Consider the following 23,733-nt stretch of genomic DNA (forward strand, 5'->3'; position numbering starts at 1 on the left):
TAAAGATCTATTAAAAAAAATGAAGGAAGAAGAAAGCAAGAATCAGGGTGGGAGTGGGAGGTAAGCGGGGAGATTCAGTGAGTAAACAGTCCTGGCTTTACAGTCAGACATACCTGAGTTTAAATCCCATCTCCAGGATTTAACAACTATAGATAGAATCTTGAACACATTACTTATGCTGGCTCAACTTTCTTCATGGGTAAAATGATATTATCTACCTTGCAGGATTATTACAATTGTTATAAATATATGCAAAATTGGTAACAATACTCAGCACAGAATAGGTGGCCATGAGATGTTAGCTATTGTTATTAATGCCTACATGGACAGCCCATTTAAGAGCCCCAACATTCAAGTTCCTTGCCCTTCTCCAAAGGAGTGACCATCAAGAGAAGGTCAATGGCCATGACTTGGACCCTGGCATTGCTCCAACATCATCAGCACTGGAATTCCATCTTCTATCCTCCAACCTCTTTTTATTACTACCTGTGAGCTTGGAGCATGAAGACCCTCGATGTTTTTCAAAGTTTTCCAGGTCCCCAAAGTTTCTACCCCCTTCCTGTTTTCATTTCCTTTCCTACTCAGACTGGACCTCACAACTCAGAACTTCAAATTTCTCACTTAATAATTATCTTTTCTCAAACTTTGTCCTTCTGTTCTGTTGTAGCTGACTGAACAGCCCACCCTGGATTAATCAGTCACCTGTTTTTCCTGCTTCTGAAGGGCAAGTGCCAAGTTCTGGGGAGAGTGGAGCACAGCAGTACCCCCTGGACAGATATTGGATTTTCAGCTTCAGAAATCTTTTAGCTCACTCATGGCTCTATTCCACACCTCAGTCACCACACACATCACCATTTTCTTTCAGGTCCCATCCCATCCTACCACTTTTATCTGGCACCCTTGCCTCTACCCTGGAATTAAGCTTGCCAACTCTCCAAACTTGGACACGCAGTCATCCTGATCCTCCCTGGTCTGAGATAACACTGTCTCTTCTGTCCAAGGCCAACAGCTACATCTGACTGGCCCTGGACTTCTCTCTTTCTGAATCCCCTTGGACCTTGCTTCAGCCATTAAACTTTCTCTTTCACATTCTTTCAGCTGCTTCCTCTCAGTTTCTCATTCCTCACTGATTAAAAACATTCAGTTGTCTCTCCCATCCTGAAAGACAAGAGCTCTCAGTTTGAAACTGGCAATCAATCGTTAGGAAAATGTGATGTAAAATTCAAAAGGTTTATATCAATTAAACCGCAAACCCTGGGTTTTCTTTCTTTGTTTTGGCCCAGCTTGAATCTGAGCAGATATGACCTAACAGTAGAATAGGGCTACTGAGGGACCACCCTGAATTTTACTGTAAACCCCAATCCTATCCACAGTGTGTTGGGTGTGGGGGGGATATGTAATACAAGTCGGGCCAATCTGAGTAACTCTTCTGGTTACTGGTACAAAGATCTTAATTCAGTCAGGCCTGGTCTTGAGAAAGAAGGTAATTTTAGAATTCAGTTACTCTGGTTTAGCTATCCTTTCCAAAAACAACTGCAAAGTGGAGAAAAGAATGGAGCAGACATAGGGATAGAAAAAGACACCACACGTGCCTTCCCGATAATTTACTTCCCTTTGCAAGGTCCTGGTTTATAATTGCCTGCCCTTGGGTTCTGTCAGACACCCTGAAGTAAGGCTGTGCTTAAGACAGCCCTAGTTGATAGTTATTACAACCGAAGAGTCCAAGCACTTCTCAGTGAAAGAAGCGAGGACTTCACGCTCTCTGTTGCCTCATCCATACTATCCCTTCTGAAACGTCAGGTGAAGGGGACGGGAAGGAACCTGACAATGGTCTAAGAGTACCTTACAGGTGGTATCTAAGTAGAGAGACCCATGAGAGTAATTAAGAGTGAGAATGTGTGGGAAAGGAAGAGTATGATGATATATAAGAAAAAAACAACTTGAAAGCCCAGTTAGGAAGCTATGGGGAGAAACAATAAAAAGAAAGTCAGAAGCCCAAATGAGTTTTCTAGTTAAAAAAAAAAAAAAAAAAAGTCTGGTGAAGTCCTTGCCAGTTCGTACAAAGCCGTGAAAGCAATACAGCAAGATATTTTTTCCTTCCATGTGCACATGATGAGAAACCTTACCAGTAAATGCCATAGTACACAACTTAATAACAGCACGTTTTTCAAGACATGTACATGCAGTCTATCCTAGTTTAGAGTTGTTTAAGATCCTTCCCATTTGAAATTAAGTGAAACATTTAAAGCAAAGAACCATAAAATAAAGATCAACTTAAAAAATCTATAAGCAATTACGAATTTCAAAAAAGAGATCAATATTTAACTGCAAAAATATAAAACAAAAATCAACACAGAGCAGTAGCAAAAAAAAAAAAATCCTATTTCCAAGCAGCTCTCAAAAAATCTCAAACTAAATTAACAAAGCCAACATTGATTCTCTTAACCAGTATTTGCTGCACATCTACTATGGGTACATATACAAAAGCTAAAGATAATTTCAGCACAGTCTTTAAAAATATTATGAATAACTAAGTTACGTTCCAAAAAATCAATGAAGAAATAAATTTAAAACACGGTTAACTTACTCAAAGCATGCTGCTTCTCAATTACTGCAAAGTGTGGAATTCCAGAGACAAAATCTGAGAAAAAGCTTTGTAAGTGGAAACAATGTAAGTGCAATCTCCTACTCTGTGAAACAATGTTATTATGTTCCTGGAGAAAGCAACTGATGCCTCTCTTTAGATGGACACCACCTCCACATTTAAACTAACAGTATTAACAACTGCATTCTACATATTATAACACTATCATACATTTCAGGGCTATAATGGATGGCATACAGTTTTGTAATAAAGTTAGTGACAATTGTGGCAAAAGTAGCAATCATCAAAAAGTCATCTTATTTTACTGCAGGAGTGAGTTTACAGAGGGCTGAAAGCAAGGGTGGTTCTCGACAGTCAGGAGATTGAATCAACCAAGCAAAGGACAGCGAATCAACCTCCCCTTATGCCTGAAAGGGAACAGTCCCGACTAAAACCACATGGCACAGCATCAGCTTCTGCTGTATTCCCACTCAGCTGCTCTGATGATGTCCTCAGCTAAGCTCCCAGCACAATTTAAATGTTGATACCTAGGTCCTACTCCACCCCTTTCTCTTTACCTTCTTTCCACCCCTTGTCCTTCAATCTTCAGCTCCATAGAGTTCTACCCTGATCTACTTCTCTCTTCATTATGTGGCCCTTCTGTCTCAAAATCTGCAGGCATATTTTTTTAATTAATATGCAGAATCAAGAAAAATGTATGTCAATATCTATATACACAAACACTTGTATGTAATACAGATAACTGTTTAAAATAATACTGTCTTTTACACAGATAATACTTATGCAGAAGAATCAGGTGGCAGAATTTGTTACAGCCTAACACCAACTGCAAAAATCTTACACGGTAGTTATTAGACTTATGCATATCCCCTGCATGGCTTGTTAAAACCCAGACTGCTGGAACACAAGCCCAGAGTTTTGGCGTAAGCAGAACTAGACTGAGGCCTAAGAACACGCATTTGTAACAAATTCCCAGGTAATAATACTGAAGCTCTTGGATCCACAGACCACGTTGAGAACCTCTGGACTCTGAGTGTCGTCAACATCACTTAATCCTATTATTCTAGTTCAGGTGTTCCTTGGGAAAAAAGTGGTTTTCACAGAAGCTCAGTACATAATGAGGAGAAAGAACAGTAATGGTTGGGAGGAGGAACAGGATTTACCTGGAGCCACATGGCTTATGTCCCTCCTGGGAAAGCCCCCTAAATCCACTTTACATTGTATCTGCTAATTGTCAGGAAGCCTAATGTAAACGCAAAAACGGAAGGTCAACCCAGCAGATTCTTCGAGATTTATTCTCTCAAGTTAGTAAGAATAAACATGGTCTTGGGCTTCCCTGGTGGCACAGTAGTTGAGAGTCCGCCTGCCGATGCAGGGGACACGGGCTCGTGCCCCAGTCCGGGAGGATCCCACATGCCGCGGAGCGGCTGGGCCCGTGAGCCATGGCCACTGAGCCTGCACATCCGGAGCCTGTGCTCCTCAACAGGAGAGGCCACAACAGTGAGAGGCCCGTGTACTGCAAAAAAAATTTTTTTAATTTAAAAAATAAAAATAAATAAACACGGTCTTAATAGCCCAAAGGATAGTGGGAGAATACGGGGCTTAAAGCTTAAACAAAACACTACAAATGTCAGGAAATACTGAATAATGAGCTAGGTGTATCAGGGGTTTTGTATGGCAGGTGGCTGTTCTAACACATTTCTGTTAGCTCAAGACCCATGAAGATTTATGTGAATGGAGTCTTAATTTCCTGAGGTTTTTTCATAGGAGTAAATACAGAACCCAGTATCATCAGGTCTCAGTCTAGGTAACACAAAAACAAGTTCTCCCTTTCCTTTCTGTAAGAAATCCAAGAACAGGGGAAATATAATTTGATTCTATAAAATCTTTTTTTTCCCTTTCTTTTATATCACTATTTAATTTCGTACTTTCTTATTTCCAAAAGCTGGTAGGTAGCTTCTCTACAAAATTCTAACATTAGGTAGTTCATTAGTGCTACCACAGGAACATAGCAAACCCTATCATATTTAATTATGCTGTAATCTTCTTAATGGTAAAAAAAAAAAAAAAAAAAAAAAAAAAACTATCCATTATTCAAATCTGTGCCAATTATTTCAAAATGAAGTAAAAATGCTACTTAGCTATGATTAATATATATATGTAATATATATTTTTCCATCCATCCAAGAATCTAAATTTTATAATATAGAAGTCATAGTTACTTTTTCTCTGGAGACAAAACCATATCTTAGAATATTAGAACACACTTTAAGATAGTTTACAAAATGCCAACTATCAAACCCAGAAAATAATGTTGGGTCATATCTTATTTAAAATGTGAAAAAACAATTTTTAGATGAACACTTCAGTTGTGCTGGGAGCCTAGAGCTGTCATGTATGAAAAATTTGACTACTGAGGTCACCATCCTATGAGGAAGTTCAAGTCACTTGAAGAGGGCATGTGTAGGCACCCCGATTGACAGTCCCAGCTGAGCCCAACCTTGGAGTCATCACAGCCCAGATACAAATGTGAGAGTGAACAGGCCTCCAGATGATTTTAGGGTTCAGCCTTTCAAGTCACCCTTGACTGTAGAATCCTTCCCAGCTGAGGCCCCAGACATCATGGAGCAGAGACAAGGTATCCCTTCTGTGGCCCACCTGAATTCCTGAACCACTGAATCCACAAGCATAACAAACTGGTTTTTGTTTTATATTATTATGGTTGGGAAGGCTCATTAGCCGGAATAGATATTTGGAGCATGCTAGCAGTAACGTTATAGGTGGATTTGATTTAATATAGACCAATTTTGAAAAAAAAGTGGTAAACACTTAAGAAGAATTAAACTTTAGGGAAGCTATACAAAGAACTACAGAGCATTGTATATTTCTTTTAAAATGTTCATATTTCTATATGCGTTAGGATTACAGAATAGAGCTGAGAAGTTTTTTTCTTAAAAATGCCTGCCTTCTTACATAATATCAAAACCAAAAGATTTTTGTAATCAAAATGTTTCTCCATTATTAAAAATATAGATAAACTAGGTAATTTATCATTACAGAAAATATTTTATCTCCTAGAAATCAAGGTAAAATTCTAGGAATAATCCCAGTGATTCTCACTCTTGTATAATCTCCCCTCTGAGTACAGGTGGGTCCTATGCAGGCAGTGACATATCATTTCTATAATTATTTTATGTTCTATGGCACAGTTGACCTTAAGATATTTTCTAGTGTGCCTACTCACATCAGTCCTTTAAAAGCAGAAAGTTTTCTCCTGATGGTAGCAGAAGAGGAAGTCATAGGTGAAGTATGAAAAAAATTTTTGATGTTGCTGGTCTGCAGGTGGAGGGGAACATGTAAGAGAGAGTGCAGGTGGCCTCTAGGATCAGAGAGCTACCCCTGGCTGACAGCCAGCAAGGACAGAAGGACCTCAGAACCAAAACAACTCCCATGACCCGAATTCTTCCAACAGAGCTTCCCAGGTAAGAGCTCAGCCTGGCTCAACCTTGAGAGAACCTAATCAGAGAAACCAGTTCAGTCTGCCCAGACTGCTGAGCTACAAAACTGTGGGCTAATAACCTGGTCTCGTTTTAAGTAGTGAAGTTTGAGATAATTTGTTAGGCAGCAACTAGCCTTGGATTTTAAATCTACTTTTCAAATGGAATTGATGAGGTTAAAGTTTTAAAGTCTATCCTTTAACTTTCTGTGATTTCTTTAATTAAACTAAGTTAAAAATAAGTTAAATGTTAGTTTCTGACAAAAAAATTCATTATAGTATTCAAAGACATTCCCCTCTATGAAGAAATTCAAAGATAGTCCCCTCTTAGTACACTATGGATCTGAGATTTGGAAAAGTGAAAAAAAAGAGGGATGTGTCTTCTTAACTGACCATGTCTTTTAAGAACTAGAAGCTTCAGAGTTTGAAACATACTACTTTTCAGAACTCTGCTTCCAAAAAGGAGAGTACAGATCTTATGTTTCAACTTTTTAATCAAAAAATTTTAAGCACATAGAAGAGTAAAATGAATGCTGATATAACTGCTACCTGGATTGAACTTAACCAATGTTCTGTGATAGTTGCTTCATCCCTGTGTTGGTGTGTATCATTCCTTTATTTCTGAACCAAAGTAAGTTGGAGACTACAGGATACTACACCATGCTTCTCCTAAGAACATTCTGGTCATAACCACAATATTATCATCACACAAAAAGTCAATGAAATTCCATTTTGTCTAGTGGCCCATTCATATTTTCAAATTTTCCCATTTGCCCTAAAGTATCTTTCATATATTTTATCACTTTTCTTTTATTATGATTATAACCTAATCAGAATCCAATCAAGTTTCACACATTGCATTTGGTTGTCTTTTTTGACTCTTTAAATCTACAATTGCTTCCCTAGTTCTCCTGGGTTTTTCTTTTTCTTTTCTTCTTTTTTTTTTTTTTGCAAAGAACTCAGCTTTTTATTGAACGTGCTACTAAAGAGGTTTAGTCAAAAAGACCAAAGCCCATGTCGTCATCAGACTCTTCAGATTCTTCTTTCTTTGCTTCCACTTTCTTCTCCTCAGCTGGGGCAGCAGTGGTGGAGGGCGCAGGACCTCCTGCTGGTGTAGCACCAGCTGCTGGGGCAGGTCCACCTGCCCCCATGTTTCAGATGAGGCTCCTGATGTTGACATTGGCCAAAGCCTTTGCAAACAAGCCTGGCCAGAAAGGTTCAACATTTACACCAGCTGCTTTAATGAGGGCATTGATCTTATCCTCCATGACCGTCACCTCATCGTCGTGCAGGATGAGGGCCGAGTAGATGCAGGCGAGCTCCGAGACGGAGGCCATGGTGCGGGCGAGGGCTAGGCAGTGCCTGCCGGGCGCGGTGCTAGTCGCCGGATGAAGTGAGGGCCTCACCCCAACGTGGCCTTAGCTTCCTCGGAAGGACCGAGCACCTTAGCGGAAGCTGAGGAAAAGGATCTCCTGGGTTTTTCTGATGTAAGTCTTCGAAGAGTCCAGTCCAACTGTCTTGTACAATGTCTTATATTTAGAATTCGGGCAAATTATTTACTTATGTCAATGAATGTGTTCCTCTACCCCTCATATTTCCTGTAAATTGGAAATTAGATTTAGAGTTTAGCTTGGTTTAGATTCCATTTAAGTACTGTGGGCAAGAACATTTCATTGAGGTGCACATCAAGAAGCTCAGGTTACCTACTGCTGGTGATACATATTTTGATGACAAGCATGGGTGCCACAGGAAAGGCACATTTTAGCCAATAAAAGCAGTCAACAGTTTGCAGAGCAATCTTTGTAAATGTCTTGTTTTCCTACAACCTCTCCAAATGGTTTTTAGCAGCATCGATGACTCTTGATTGAATTAATTGCTACTTTTGGATTTTCAAAATAATCTTATAAACGCTGTAATTCCTCCTAAATGTGTAGTTGGCAGACTACTGTCTTTCTGTTTTTTCTTTTGGGGGTTATGTTTTCATTTTGTTCAATCCTCTCCTTTTTTATTTTCAAGCACAACTACATTCTTACTTTTGAACAGCTTTATTGAGGAATAATATACATACAATTCACCCATTTCAATGGTAAAGCTTGAGTTTGGACAAATGTATATAGTTGTGCAAACATCACCACAGTCAAGATATAGAACATGCCTACCGAACAGTTCCCTCCTGTTCCTTTGCAGTTAATTCCCTCACTTCACCCCCCAGAAGCCACTGATCTAATTTGCATGATTATAGTTTTGCCCTTTTAGAATTTCATTTAATGGAATCATATTACAGTATATAGTCTTTGGTGTCTGGCTTCTTTCACTTTGCAAAATGCTTTTTAGATTCACCCATTCTTCTGCGTGTAAAAAAGAGTTGTTCCATTTTATTGAGTAGAATTTCATTGTATAAATATAGCACAATTTGTTCATCTATTTACCAAGTGATGGACAGTAGGGTTGTTTCTAGTCTGGGGCTATTATGAGTATAGTTGCTATGAACATTCACATACAAGTATTTGTGGGAACATGTGTTTTATTTCTTTCGGGTAGATACTTAAGAATGGAATGGCTGAGCAAGCATAGGTTTAACCTAAAATGTCAGACTGTTTTCCAAAATGATTGTACCATTTTCTGAATTATCACCAGCAATGTGTGAGAGTTCCAGTTGTTCTGCACCTTTACCAATACTTTCTATTTTCACTTTTTAAATTTTAGCTGTTTTAATGAGTATAGGGGTATCACTGTAGTTTTTTTTGTTGTTGTTGTTTTGTTTTTTTTTTTTTTTGCAGTACGCGGGCCTCTCACTGTTGTGGCATCTCTGTGCGGAGCACAGGCTCCGGACGCGCAGGCTCAGCGGCCATGATCACGGGCCCGGCAGCTCCACGGCATGTGGGATCTTCCCGGACCGGGGCACGAACCCATGTCCCCTGCATCAGCAGGCGGACTCCCAACCACTGCGCCACCAGGGAAGCCCTCACTGTAGTTTTTAATTTGCAATTCTCTAATGGTTAGAGACTTGGTACACCTTTTGATGTGCTTACTGGCTATCTTTATATCTTCTTTCCTGATGTGTCTGTTCAGATACTTTGCTCATTTTTTAATTAGGATGAATTTTTATATAAAATAAGAGTTATTTGTATATGCCAGATAGTAAGTCCAATTTATCATTTTTTTCTTTTATGGTAAGAAATATTTGTCTAACCTAAAATTGAAAAAAATTTCTCCAATGTTTTCTTCTAGAAATTTCATAAATCTATGATCCATTTAAAATAAATTTTTGTATACTGATAGAGTTGTTTTTGTATTTGCATATAAATATCCAATTTTACTAGCACCGTTTACTAACCAGACTATCCTCTCCTCAACTTAATTGCCTGAGGGGTGGAGGCATTTATAAAAAATTAGTAGACATAAAGAAGGTCTCTTTCTGAGTTCTATTCACTGATCTATTTTTCTATCCTAATGTCATTATCACACTGTTTTTACATAAGTAGCTTAAGAAAATCTTGAAATCAGGTACTGTAAGTTCTCTTCAATTTTTCCCAAAATTGTTCTCACTATTCTAGCTTCTTTATATTTCCATTTAAATTTCAGAATTGGCTTATCAATTCCTACCAAAAAAAAAAAAGCTTGCTGAGTTTTGTTGGTGTTGCACTAAATCTATATATAATCAATTTGAGGAAAATTATCAATTTAATAACAGTCTGATCCATAAAAACGTTCTCTTCATTTAAATCAGTCTTTTTTCTCTCAGCAATGTTGTGTAGTTTACAACGTACAGATCTTGCACATATTTTGTCATACTTATTCCTAAGTATTTCATTTTATGTCATTTGTAGTGCTATTATTGTATATCACTATGTTTAATGCTACTTTCTCAATTTTTAAAATTCAGTGTTACAATATATTATAGACTTCATTTTTGATGCTCAAAACTCCAAAATTCTACCACTGAAGTCCTGTCCAGCTGGCTTCTGATTCCTTTTGAGGTGACTTCATTAGACTGAGTGTCTTTTAGGTTAGGTAAGTAAGATTTTCCAAGCTCACCTTGTATCTTTTCTGTGTGAATTCCTTTAACACATCTAATGAACTTAACACTAAAAAAAAATTATTGTGAAAGACACCATAATGGCAAGCGCCCTGCTAGGAATGGGATAGAAACTTGAGAGGCTCATAGTTAGGGTGCTGTGTGTGCCCTCATTGTAAAGTTGAGCCAAAGAGGCAGAAATTAGGTAGTCCTATATTGAAAAATCTTTGTATTAAATCAGGCATTTTTCTCCAATAGTCTACTGCCACAATAAACCTACTCAGGTTTGTAAAGGTGAACATCTAAATGCTAATACCTACCTAGTCCAAATATCCATAGTTAAGTTAGATATATCACTAGAATTGGATACAAAGGCGAGTTTTACTAATTAACGTGTTTTCAGGCTTCTAGTAACCGCTTAAATTTGGAAGTCTCCAAAGGAGGGGGGAAGCAAGAAATCCTTATTTTCTTCTTCTGTGAATGTTAGACTAAGAGCAAGGTAATAAATTAACGGTCTCCTATCAATGGTTTCTTACCCAGCACCAGAACATTGGGGCACTGAGGATGTCCAGAGAAAACCATGGCCAGAGGAAGACTGTGCTGTTTCCTCCTCCTACCCCCTCCCACCCAATGTGTCTAAGAAACAAGGTCAGGTTTCTGAAATCCAGTCCATCTCCTTTGCACAACTGCTTATGTGTGGCAATGGGTTGATGAACGGGCAATAAGAAAGGTAGCGTTGGGCTTCCCAGGTGGCGCAGTGGTTGAGAGTCCGCCTGCTGATGCAGGGGACACGGGTTCATGCCCCAGTCTGGGAAGATCCCACATGCCGCAGAGCGGCTGGGCCTGTGAGCCGTGGCCACTGAGCCTGCATGTCCGGAGCCTGTGCTCCGCAACAGGAGAGGCCACAACAGTGACTGGCCTGCGTACCGCGAAAAAAAAAAGGTAGTGTTTTCCTGGCTTTTTACCAAGTTACACATTGGCAGACCTGACAACTTTTTAATTTTGAAAACCATACCAAAAAAACATACAATTATTTTTTTCATCAAAAAAGGATGGTAAGGGTAAATTAGGAGGCTTAGAGGAGACAAACTACCTCACAGCAAGTGAGCTCAAAAGGAGAGCTTGATGGTTCAACCTACTCTTCCAGTATGAAAAAGGGAAGGTAAATAACTTGGGGAACTGTAAAGGGTGTCAAGAGTTCAGTCAACTCCCCTGAGTTCTGCTCTAACCCAATCTGGTCAGAACAGGTTCTAACCAGATTGCACTTATCTAAGAACTTAAAAATGACTATAACTCAGCTAGACCACACGTAATCGTATATTTAACATAAATTTAAATCATTTAATTTTATGCATCTTTTAACTCAAAGAGCTCCCAGTTTTACTTGGTTAAATTTTTCCTTCACATTTCTCATGACTATATCCCGGACTCTGACATTTCAAAGGTGATCCTACTGATGAACAATTTAGAGAGTTCTGCCTAGTACAGCTCTCTGCTGAACTCATCCAGGGGAAAGTCACCTCTTTCACTGGCATTCTGTGACAACAAACTGCTAAGTGGGTCTAGATTGCTTTTACATAATCTAAGCCCAATTTGGGGGGAAATATTAAAACCTAATAATTTATAAACCTTCTATCACGAATTCATAATTCATACAAGGAATGTTCTTTTGTTAGTAAAATGTAATATAACTTTGTTTCGATTTTAATCACAGACAATGGCAGACAATAAAGGAACACAAGTTATTACAAGACCAACAGCCAATAAATCTTCAGATTGGTCTTAAAATAGATAAACTGAGGAAGTGGTGATAAAGCACTGTAATCCAATTTTCAGAATCCACAATAAAGTAAGAGCTCTAAGGCATAATAGCCACCATTCACTGCCTCGATGGGTGAGAACCAGAGCATCAATTGTTTATTTTTATTACGCTACAAACAACAGCAAAAAATGGCAAAAACAGGGGCTTCCCTGGTGGCACAGTGGTTGAGAGTCCGCCTGCCGATGCAGGGGACACGGGTTCGTGCCCCGGTCCGGGAAGATCCCACATGCCGCTGAGCCTGTGCGTCCGAAGCCTGTGCTCCGCAACGTGAGAGGTCACAACAGTGACAGGCCTGTGTACCGAAAAAAAAAAAAAGGCAAAAACAAAACTAGGAACAGTTTTCCACCACTAAGGAGGGAGATATGGTCAAGGCTTACAAAGCACCATATTTGTAATCAACCACCACCCTCCAAAATATCTAAGAGTGCATCAAACTAACTTCTCTGCCTCCTCCTACACTTTTAATCTTAGAATTCCATTTCTCTTTTCAATCTGTTGCCACTGAAATCTGAGCAAAGACTGATTTTGGTCAAACACATTCTATGCTAAAAAAGTCTATAAATCCCAAAGAAAGAAAAATCATGGCAGAGAGAATTTGCCATCCTCTGTAGCACCAGATGGCACAGATAAAGGGATGTTGTGCACTCCAGCTCAGCAAAGAGGTAGTTTTATCACTGTCATTTATACATGCCCCAAAGGTGCGCAATCCAAACTAATATGGAAATTCTTCAATGACAGCTGAGACTGAAATGTTCCATCTGTGTTTAATACAGAGATTACATCCTTTATTCTCCAATGAGAGCCTTTCAGAATATCACTATGCAGTTTTTTTCTTCTGAAAGACAACAGCCTTCTCACTATTTTTTCCCCTACATCTGTTTGCAAGATTGCTTTTAGGAGGATGGGCATAAGTTTAAGAAAGCCAAGTATTCTTCCGTCTGCAGTTTTAACATCAATTTGAGCATGTAAAAAACTACATACTCATTTTGCTATATATGACAAAATGCTATGGTACAGAAAACTTGCTTACAAAGCAGCAAAACCACGCTATAGAAATTAACCATTTAAAACCCAAGGCATAGCCATCATTTATAAGATATAGACATGAATATACATCTTAATATATATACATATACCGGGGTGTGTGTGTGTGTGTGTGTGTGTGTGTATGTGTGTATTAAACAGCCTGTAACTTGAGGGAAATGACAAGAATAATGATTCATATAAAAAGGAAAAAACAAAAGGAGGAGGAATCAGTGATCACTATAGTCAGAACGATATAAATACTAATCTGGTCTTTCAATTTATTTACTCATTTGGAGTGGAAAATAATGCAACACAAAAATAAAAAATGAATGGTTAACCAAAGGGGTTAAATTGTTTAAAGCAAGTATGTAACAAAGAAAGCAGGTCATTGCTGGATTATAAAAATAATAAGTCATGTAACAGCAACTTTTAAACATGAGACCAAAGCATTTACCAAATGCCTAAATAGTGCTTTGCTGCATGATAAGATGATGCCCCTTTCATCCTCTGGAGGCTCATAATTTAATCGTACCTGAAGAAGATAATTTAAGAAACAAAGTTGTAATATATATGTTATTGATATATTAACACTGTGAGACATAGGAGATGTCTGCTAGGTATCACATTTCAAGATTATGCCATAAAAATCACATCTTAAGCATCTGTGAGATGGACAGTCATTTGTAGGTTTATTGCAACAAGAGTTTCAGCTTTATGGAAACAAGAGCCTGGGGGATGAGCCGGTTAGTGCCTCCAGAAGCACAATTTGCCTCTTCTCACTGAGGAGGTAGGCAAGAATCCAAGGAACATGGTGAGAGTTTACAAATCTCTAAGTTCTTTTTCCTGCAAGAGCTGGTTCTGAAAGAAAATCGGGATCAATGTGGAAAAAAACCTGGCAACCTAGGAGCCAAGTGCTCAGTGTTTATATTTCAATGATCCATGAAAACTGGCAAACAGCAGTCACAAATACACAGTTGCACGGCTACCTAAGACCCAATTAAAACTTTCAGCCTAATGGATTATTTTGCACCATTACCAGCAAATGTTCGTCGAAGGCTTTGTGTCAGGCCTCACCTGGGGACTACATGCAATGAGGCCCTCACCCCATACCCACCAAGACTCTTTACTTAACACATTCTAAATCCCAGATCCTATATTCAACCTGTCAACCTGTCCTGAAATAGCAGAGAATGAATATCTTTCTTCCTCTTTAAGAGTAAGGGCAGCTGGGCTTCCCTGGTCGTGCAGTGGTTAAGAATCCGCCTGCCAAGGCAGGAGACACAAGTTCAAGCCCTGGTCCGGGAAGATCCCACATGCTGCGGAGCAACTAAGCCCGTGAGCCACAACTACTAAGCATACGCTCTAGAGCCCGCGAGCCACAACTACTGAAGCCCGAGTGCCTAGAGCCCGTGCTCTGCAGCAAGAGAAGCCACCACAATGAGAAGGCCGCGTACCTCAACGAAGAATAGCCCCTGCTCTCCGCAACTAGAGAAAGCTCCTGCACAGTAACGAAGACCCAACGCAGCGAAAAATAAATAATTTTTTTTAAGAAAGAGTAAGGGCAGCTGCCACCCACCACATTCTAGAACCTGTTCTAACTACTGAGAGACTTTGTTTTCACAACCAGCCCTTCTTTTTCCAACAACTTCTCTATCATTATCTTTAAAAGTTCCTTTCTTCCTGCCTTTGTTATCCAGTAGTCTTAAATTAAAAGGGAAGATGACTCATAAAGCAGAAAGCTTACAGGAGCGGATTAAGATAACCTCCATTCAAATCCCAACTCAGGTGCTCTCTACTTTGTTGGGCTATGCAACTCACTTTGAAATGATTTTCTCATCTATAAAAAGGGAATAACAATAACAATTTTACTATCACACCTAATAGGATTTTCAGGAGGAGAAGAGGAAAAGATGCAAGTGAACATGCTTTGCAAGTTTTAGAATATAAACATGTACTATGCAATAAATCCTTTATAAGACCAAGCTCATTCCAACCAATACTCAACCTCTCCTTTACATTTCACAGCTAAATTTCTTGATTAAGCTGCATGTAATTACTGCCTCAGCCTCAACACCTTTTACTCTTTGTAAAAGCAAACTCCTGCGACTTTCACTCCATTAACTGGCCTACTCCACACAAACAGTGTAGGTTTTCTCCTTGCGTCACTGCTCACATTCTGTCAGCCTGAGGCCCTTGTCTTCCCCAACCTCTTTTGAATTTCCTTCCCCTTGATCACTGTAGTAGTAAATTGTGCTGCAGTCACTTATCTGAGAACTTTATGGAACTAGGTTGAGAACAAACCACACATAAATGGATAAAGATATCCCACAAATAATTTGTATGTTTATTTGTTATGGTAAAATTACAGGAAAACCGTGACTGAAAATACTTGACCTTTGTTTAGAAACCAATCATCAATATGTAGTTTCCTACATAACTGAGTCAGGAATTCCGGATAATAGTTTTAGTTTGTTGAGTTTAAAGTAGTCCTTAAAGGCTGGAAGTTCATTAAAAACCTAAGTCTAGGGGCTTCCCTGGTGGCGCAGTGGTTGAGAGTCCGCCTGCCGATGCAGGGGACACGGGTTCGTGCCCCGGTCCGGGAAGATCCCACATGCTGCGGAGCGGCTGGGCCCATGAGCCATGGCCGCTGAGCCTGCGCGTCCGGAGCCTGTGCTCCACAACGGGAGAGGCCACAACAGTGAGAGGCCCACGTACTGCCAAAAAAAAAAAAAAAAAACAAACAAAACTAAGTCTAGGCCCTCAGTGAATGCTTAGGTGCAGTCATTCAAATGCAACAAACACACACATGCCAAAAAATAAAAACAAACCAATAAAAAGGGCAAGAAAAAATACTTAACACTAAGGGCCCATAGGCTCTGTCAGTCTTCCATCCTGGCCTAATGATCTTCTCATTTGCCATGCAATACTTCCTCTTACTCTAGTCCTTGCTGAACTTTCAAATTGTCAAGGCGCCTCCGTGAATTATAAGGGCAGAAACCTGAATTGCAGAATGAGGAGGTGAAGTGAGATCATCATGTTCTTTAAACAATTCATTTAAGCAACTTGTCTAAGAAGGGAGAAAGGGGAAAGATTAGGACATTGCAGAGAAATGAATGCAAGGAGGAAATACAGGAGGTTGTTTGTTTTCTCTTCTTGGTTTTAACAGTGCAGAGCTGAGACAAGTCAGTACAGCAGAGGTTAAAGACAGGAGAGAGAAGGGGCCTATGAAGTTAAATTCTGGGGGTAGAAGGAAGGACATGAGATTGAAAGGGTAAGTGGAAGAATTAGACCAGCTAGGAGAAGCAATTCTAAGTCTTGGGGGAAGAAATAAATTTTTTTTAGACAATAAGATGAAAAACTGAGAAACTTTATTCAAGCCTCAAGCTCTGTTTTTTTCTATAAGGCAGCTTAGGGAGATCATCAGCTAAGAGCTGAGAGGCCAGGGATGGGGATGGAGCTTCATCAAGACAGGGAGGTTTTAGGGTTGCCACTGAAGGAACATAAAAGGAGCAAGCCAAATAAAAACACTCAGTTTGATGATTTTTCTCCAGGGGTGCTCAGCAGCCAAGGTGCTAAAACAGCAAAAGCAAGGATATCTCCATGATTTTAATTCCACAGTCCACAGGTCTTTGATTCCATTGCCCTAAAACACACTGCAACTCCTGGGCTGCCATCTTGAAAGAATGAGGGTGAACCAGCAGCTGAACTGGGAATACACTTTAAGTGATGCTATTAGGGGTGGCTCAGCATTTACTTTCAAGGTTAAATTCACATTAACATTGCATTACCATTCATAACACAAGGTGCATTCTTTACCCGTCACCGTCCAACAGAAGCACGAGGATGAACATAATGATCTCTTCCCTTTTACTGAGAGAAGCTACCGCTGACAGTAAAGAACTTCCTGTGTATACAAGTACGGCAGAGCGACTGATGGGAGGCCTGTGGCCCTCACTGGACTCAATCTGTCTGTTAGTGACTGTTAACAGCACAGGCTGCCACTGTTGCATGTGGCTGCTTAGTCTCCTAGTCAGCATGACATTTTTCTTCCAACTGAGCTAGTCCACCTCTGATTTCTGCAGTGCCAACATGGTCTGTCAGCTACTGTCACTTCCCAGATGTCTATGGCTATGCGACATAGGTTGGGATCATGTCAGAATTGTCCTTGAAACACTCACTGTCACCTCCCACAAGTTACAGAGTTGACCACATGGGTATTTCATTGGTTTTCTGGTGTTTTCTTTGACATTCTCATTGGGATGCCCTGATAAAGGACGGCAACAGTTTACTAAATATTGGATGAATAAATTCCAGAGCCTCAAACTCACTCCTGCTTTATACCTGACTGCTCAAATATATAAAGTTCGTAAAGTAGATTTCACAGACTCTAAACTATCATCCTGCAAATGGCCAGTGGTGGTTAAACTAAATGGCACCATTAGGGAAAAGAGGGTATTGATCATAGTTCCAAGGTATTTTTTAATTTGTAAGGTGTCGCCAAAATTATGAATCCAAATGATTAGAAGGAAATAAAATGTGACAAATTAAACAGATTACAGCACATGAAATAAGTAAAATTACTATGTTCCTTTAGCCTTACTTTATATTAACCATAGTTTCTATGTTTATTAAAATGGGGGGGCTTCCCTGGTGGCGCAGTGGTTGACAGTCCGCCTGCCGATGCAGGGGACACGGGTTCGTGCCCCGGTCCGGGAGGATCCCACATGCCGCGGAGCAGCTGGGCCCATGAGCCATGGCCACTGAGCCTGGGCGTCCGGAGCCTGTGCTCCGCTACGGGAGAGGCCACAACAGTGAGAGGCCTGCGTATCGCCAAAAAAAAAAAAAAATGGGAACATTAAAATACATTTTCAAGCATTTCATTCCAAATTCAAGGCACTTTCTCTCTTGCTTTCTTCCCAGGAAAGAAAAGATTACAACTTTTTGAAACACAATCCTGTATTCTTTAAGTAATATCCTTAGTTGTGTCTAATAAACTACTGCTTTATGTCCTACAACGAGTTCCCTCTCCTGTCTGATTAGGTGGAATTTTGAAATGGATTATTTAAATATCCACCGTTCACACAGAAGAGCAAAACCTCCAGGAAGCAAACCTAGATTTGTCTTTCTTCATATTCAATTTCCTCCTGTTCAATCCCTTGTTTTTAAATATGTTCTCCACTAGATCTCAGTGTAGAAACTCCCTATCACACTGTACTTATTCATGAGACTACCCTACTTCCCAATTCCACTCCCTCTTGCCCTGCCTGGTGGCTCAGTCAAATTCTAATAATTATGATGAGACTGAATCAGTTTTAGCTGTCTGTAACTTCTTCTGTTATGCTCATCCACACCCACTGTATAGCACATACGGCCTATATTACTTCTTCAGGCACATAATCAGACTTCCACATACAACTTGTCTCCACAATAAGATCATGAACTCCTTGAAAGCAAGGACAGTATTTTCCTATTAATTTGTATCTCCTACTACTCCACTTCCACATAGTTGCTCCATGAATAATTAATAAACCGAATATCAAAGGGCCACCTCTCCAAGTTATGCAGCATGCCTATTATTCAAACCAAGATGTTACAGATAATCAGAGGGAATTCCTGGAAGGGAATTTTTAACTATCCACTGATGACAGAGGTCCACCAAAAACAGTGAAAAGCAAATTTATACTGAATAAGAAAGCAATAATTTAATAGTGATGGGATACCTGGAAGAATGACACAAATAATTAATTCTAAAGTGCCTTCTCACTATGAATACATTACTGAGTATTGCTCCATGTGGGGCATGAAATCCATAAAAGATTTCATTCTGAATCAATGATAAGACTGGGGGACATTCCATTTTTTAAACATTGTATCAATTATTTGCCAGTAACTCCTAAGGAAAGGATAGGCTGAAATGCAAAAAAGATAAGCTAAAAATTAAAACTTTGATTAGCAACAATACATGAAAAAAATAATCACCTATCAAACTTTCCTTAATGAAAGTAGCTATAACTAACTGCTCTTTTAAGATGAATGGAGACAAAGTATAATGAAAAGTGCTTTGGAATGTCCAAGGTAATATTCAAGGCTTCCAGTATAAGCAGTACCTAAGGGGTTCCTGACCAAGAAGACCAGTTTTAAGCAAAGGCACTGGCCATAAGGTTAGTAACTGTAAGAATAACAATTTTCATATTCTTGTTTTGTGCCCAGAATGTTATATACAAGAACTCAAAATCAGCAAACTTATTACTTGCATAGGAAAAAAAAATCACTGTTTCTTGCCAGAAGAAATTTGGAATTTATTCTCAGGTCATATAAGTAATTAGGTTAGACCAACATGTCAGTCACGATATGCTAGTCTCCCTTAAAAGACTTACCTGGTCAACCTTCAATTTACTTCCATCATGCCCACTTTCTCCTACAAATTATCATGACCTTTATCATTCTACCATCCTGCCCCAACCCTGGATTCTAAACTCCCTTCTAGTAAGTGATTTATCACACTGCCCTCTTTGCCCATTGCTGATTTCTAGCCCATTAGCAACTATAAGAATGACAATACTACTTTTGATTTCCCTTGAAAGAAGAAAGTGGCTTTAAACCAACATGGAACAGAGGAACTCCCATCAGCACATGTAGTAAACTGTTAAAAAAATTGTTTATTGTCTCCTGACTGGTGTAGAGAATAATGAAAAGTCCAATAAACCAAATGACAAAAATCTTCCTTTTTGTCCTTTGACAAACCTGAAAGAATACAGATGAATGTCTTTGGTTTACTGGGAAACATAATCAAGCTACATTTTTTTTCACAAATTACAAAATATATGTATTATGCCTAAAAAAACGGTCAACTAATTCAGAGCAATTTCTGAATTCTCATTTTTTAATACATTTCTTAATAAACATAAAATGAACTAAATCATTAACAGTGACTCAGTCACTTTAAAACCAGTCTACTTTGTTAAAAATATACTCAAACAGGATCTAAAAGTTTGTGTTGGGGTGAAAAGATGATATTATAACATCTCAGTTAATTCTTTCAAAAAACGAATACAGTGATCCAGGAAATATTTTTTTCATATTCAGAAGTGGCCAAATGGTTATATAGGAAAAATCAACTCATCATTTCCAGAGATAGGTAAAGTGTTAAAATAGTGACACTCAAAAACTGTACTTCAATTGTTAAATTTTGATGAAACAATTGCCCTTACTATGCTAATTCTTGACTGTTCTCCTTGACCTATCATTTTCAGGCAAACAAAATAGCAGGAGGCAGAGGGTGAGAGTGGGATGCAGACACCACAGCCTCTGTTCCTCTTCAAATAAGCAAGATGGCAGCAGGACAGCATCCTGTTCATATTTAGAAGATGTCTCTACAGAGCTCCACACAATGAATGCACTGTAAACATGGTAATTTGAAAACTTTAAGCACTCACAAAAGTGTTGGTATTTCCCCATCTGATTAACAAAGACCAAAACCAATACTATCTGGAATCAATAAAAGTTAACAATTAGAATACCTGTCCAACCTCTGAGAGCATCTATCAGCCCACAAGCCTCATCTCTCTGCTCACTAGTCAAGCACTTTAGAGACAAGATCTTAATAGTGCTGCCTTCAACAAAAGGAGTACATTGAGCATTGGGCACAGTAACCAAATATGTTTGTTCTGAGATGCATCTGAGGGTTCTGGTTTTAATTTAAATTACATGAAGTGGGCCAATCTAATTCACTAGCACTGTCATCCAAGAAGCTGTCATCGCCAAAGCATTGAACAACCAGGTATTACCAGATAAAATCATCCTAAAATATGAGTTAGACATTTTTAGAAATATATTTTTTGTCATTATGAAGTCGTAACAAATTCCATTTCATAGAACATCTTGACCAACTAATTTCTACCAAGTAATTAACTCAGTCTTTAAGGTCCAATATTTGTCAATGGATAACAAGTTTATTTAAATCTACCTAGTTTATAAAAATTGATAAAAGAATAATGTCAGAAATATTTCTTGTTTGTGATTTCCCACTGATATTAATGTAATTAAAATCAGTAGATGTCTTGGCAATGGAAACACTAATGATTATCTAACAAAGGTATCATTTATTCATTTAGTGCTTTGTGCCAGACACAGTGCAAAGTGCTAAAAATATCAGTACAGTCTCATAGTTTACAAAGCGCCTCTACATACAGAGGTAGCTCTTAATGAACTGGAGACAAAGTGGAGGGTCACAAATATCACAAATCCCTGTTAAAATAAAAGCAGCCAAAATCTGTAAGCTTATTTCACAGCTAGAGTTCTACAAGCATCATTTAAAAAAATGTAAAATGAATTCGAGTATAATAGCTTAAGAATACCAAAGTATCACAGTGCTACTAAAATGGCCAAAAGGCTACTGTCTGTTAAAATACCTTTTACTATTGTCATTTTTCTTCTTTATATATTTTTAAATGTTAGAACAAATTCTGAGGAACATTACTTTGTCACTGAGAAAAATGTTCTTTGTCTTCTAAATATTATACCATAAAACTGAGGTCAGAATTTGTAAGTAAGTGACTCTTGATCCATATTCAATTTAAAGACATGTTAAATTTGGCTGACATTTCAATAAAGGTCTAGCTTCCTATTTGGATCTGTAAAAACCTGTCCACTTTCCTGGACTAGCCAACAACTGGTAGTACTGCCCCTTTAAGGCAGCCCTTCTACTCTAGGGAAGGCCTGGCCATTTTCACCTGCTTGACTCTTACAGGCTCCAGCCTGTGTCTCCTGGAGGTACTCAGTATAGCCCCACCCAATTTACTTATGTAAATTAGCCTCACACTCCATTCTCTGTCTTCTTTCCTCTACCAATTGACTGAAAATCGTTATCATCATTGAGTGTCTCAAACTCTAATTCAACTAATCATCTCCTAGTATGTACCTTCTTTTCAGTAATAAAACCAGCCAGGTTTTAGCTGCACCCTTGCCTGATAGTCTGCAGCTACAGACTATCTTTCCTAGACTCCCCTACAGCCAGGTGAGGTCTTATAACTAAGTTCCGACCACAGATTCAGATTCAGGTCTGCGGTTGGTATTAATTCTCAGAGATTAAATTATCAACTGCAATAGGGCCAGGCCCAGGAGCCTTTTTTTTTTTTTTTTTTTTTTTTAAGCTCCTCAGATGAATCTAACGTATAGACAGGGTTAAGAACTCCTGGTAAAGCATGGTAGAGTGATGAGAAAGACATCTAAGAGTAGAGATGCTTGGCTTCTACTCCCAAAATCACTTTCAACCCAGACTTAGATATGAGAGAAAAATAAAGCTTCTATCTTGTTTAAGCCACTGTCATATGGTCTCTGTCAAAGCAGAACTCATAACCTAACAAATACCACAGGCAGCACTGATACCCCACCTGGTCAGCTCGGAATCATACGGATGCTAGCTGAAATTCTTACGCCTATTATCTGCTGACAGAACCAGTCCTGCACTGTCTGATCAAGATCCCTTGACACATATTTTTAAGTTTAGTTTTTCCCTTTTGCTTTTACCTTCTGCTCCAATAACTCACCGAAAATACACAAGATATCAAATCATTCTTTTTCTTTTTGCAAGCATGAACTGTCTGATTCCTTTCCCATATGATACTGCAAGTTGTTTAATGGAATCTTTTTCCAACTTATTGATAATTTCAACTGTTGTTTGAATGTTAAGCAATATGCAGTTTTTGCCTTAATTCCAATACTTTAGTTTGAGTTATTTTAGCACATTTAAATTTTAAAAGACCCAACACCAACCTACCACTCAGATTTGGGCAGACCACAGAAAAAAACAAAACAAAAAGAATTATGGCCACAACTATGCAAGTTACACTAATTTCCTACTGGCCATAGCAGCAGGAAATCCCACATGGCAAGGAACCCAACGTGGCCTCTATTTGTTACCATATGAGTACAAATAAGAGATGTCATCTAATATATGGGTATTTTTGTTGGCTCACAGTAATTTAAGATTCTAAGAAAAGTCTATTATCACTTTTCTATAATTAATCCAAACACCAATTAATCTACAGCTAAATAACAGTTAACTGTATTTTCATTTGACCTTTATAAAAATCCTGTAAAGACAGCATTGTTACATGCCTCTAGCAGATACTGACAAAGAAACTTTTTAAAAGGAAGTAATTTCAACAGGAAAATACTTAAAAATTTTTATTTCAACAGCAAAAAGCAGAGAAGTAGGATATGAATGAACAAATTTTCCCTGGGATTTATTCACAATAGAATAATATTTAAATAGCTTGTGTTACCTGTTGTTCTTATATATTCACAGCAAAGTTTCAGGTAGTTATTTCTTCAATTTAACTTACTTTGTATGAAGAGATGAAATATGTACCTAATTTAGAAGTACATTAAAAATGACTATACAGATCATTCTGAAATTTATAGTTATAAAAAAGACAACTATATAAGTAATAATACTTCTGGTTTCTCTAATTTTAATGTAATTTAAAATTTTTAAATTTTTAATGGAAAAAGAAAAGTTTGAAATTATGCAAGAACTGTGTGAAAGGCAAAACAAAATAACCAGAAGTTTACATGTAGTTTAAAACGTGCATGTTTTCATTAAAATTACAGGTTTTTAAGTAAAAACACATTACTTCACATAGCATTACAGTGAATTAAATTAACAGTTAATTTACACTTTAAAGCTACCTACTATTAAAATGATCAAAGAGTTTCACCACTCATATTTTCTGTCTATTAAAATATCAGCCATAATTTCAAAA

At 38.4% G+C, this 23,733-nt stretch overlaps 1 protein-coding gene and 1 pseudogene across 5 annotated transcripts in view; both read right to left on the reverse strand.

The window, feature by feature from the left end:
• PARD3B (par-3 family cell polarity regulator beta) overlaps nt 1–23,733 on the reverse strand; it is a gene marked incomplete at its 3' end in the record, with an annotated part of 1,052,967 nt that overhangs the window by 858,120 nt on the left and 171,114 nt on the right. The gene's annotated exons all lie outside the window — the stretch shown is intronic.
• On the reverse strand, nt 6,657–7,676 carry LOC307057059 (large ribosomal subunit protein P1-like; annotated as a pseudogene). The gene has a single exon. The product of its transcript is annotated as a large ribosomal subunit protein P1-like (transcript).

This window comes from Hyperoodon ampullatus (assembly GCF_949752795.1).
Source record: "Hyperoodon ampullatus genome assembly, chromosome: 8".
Lineage (NCBI taxonomy): Eukaryota > Metazoa > Chordata > Mammalia > Artiodactyla > Ziphiidae > Hyperoodon > Hyperoodon ampullatus.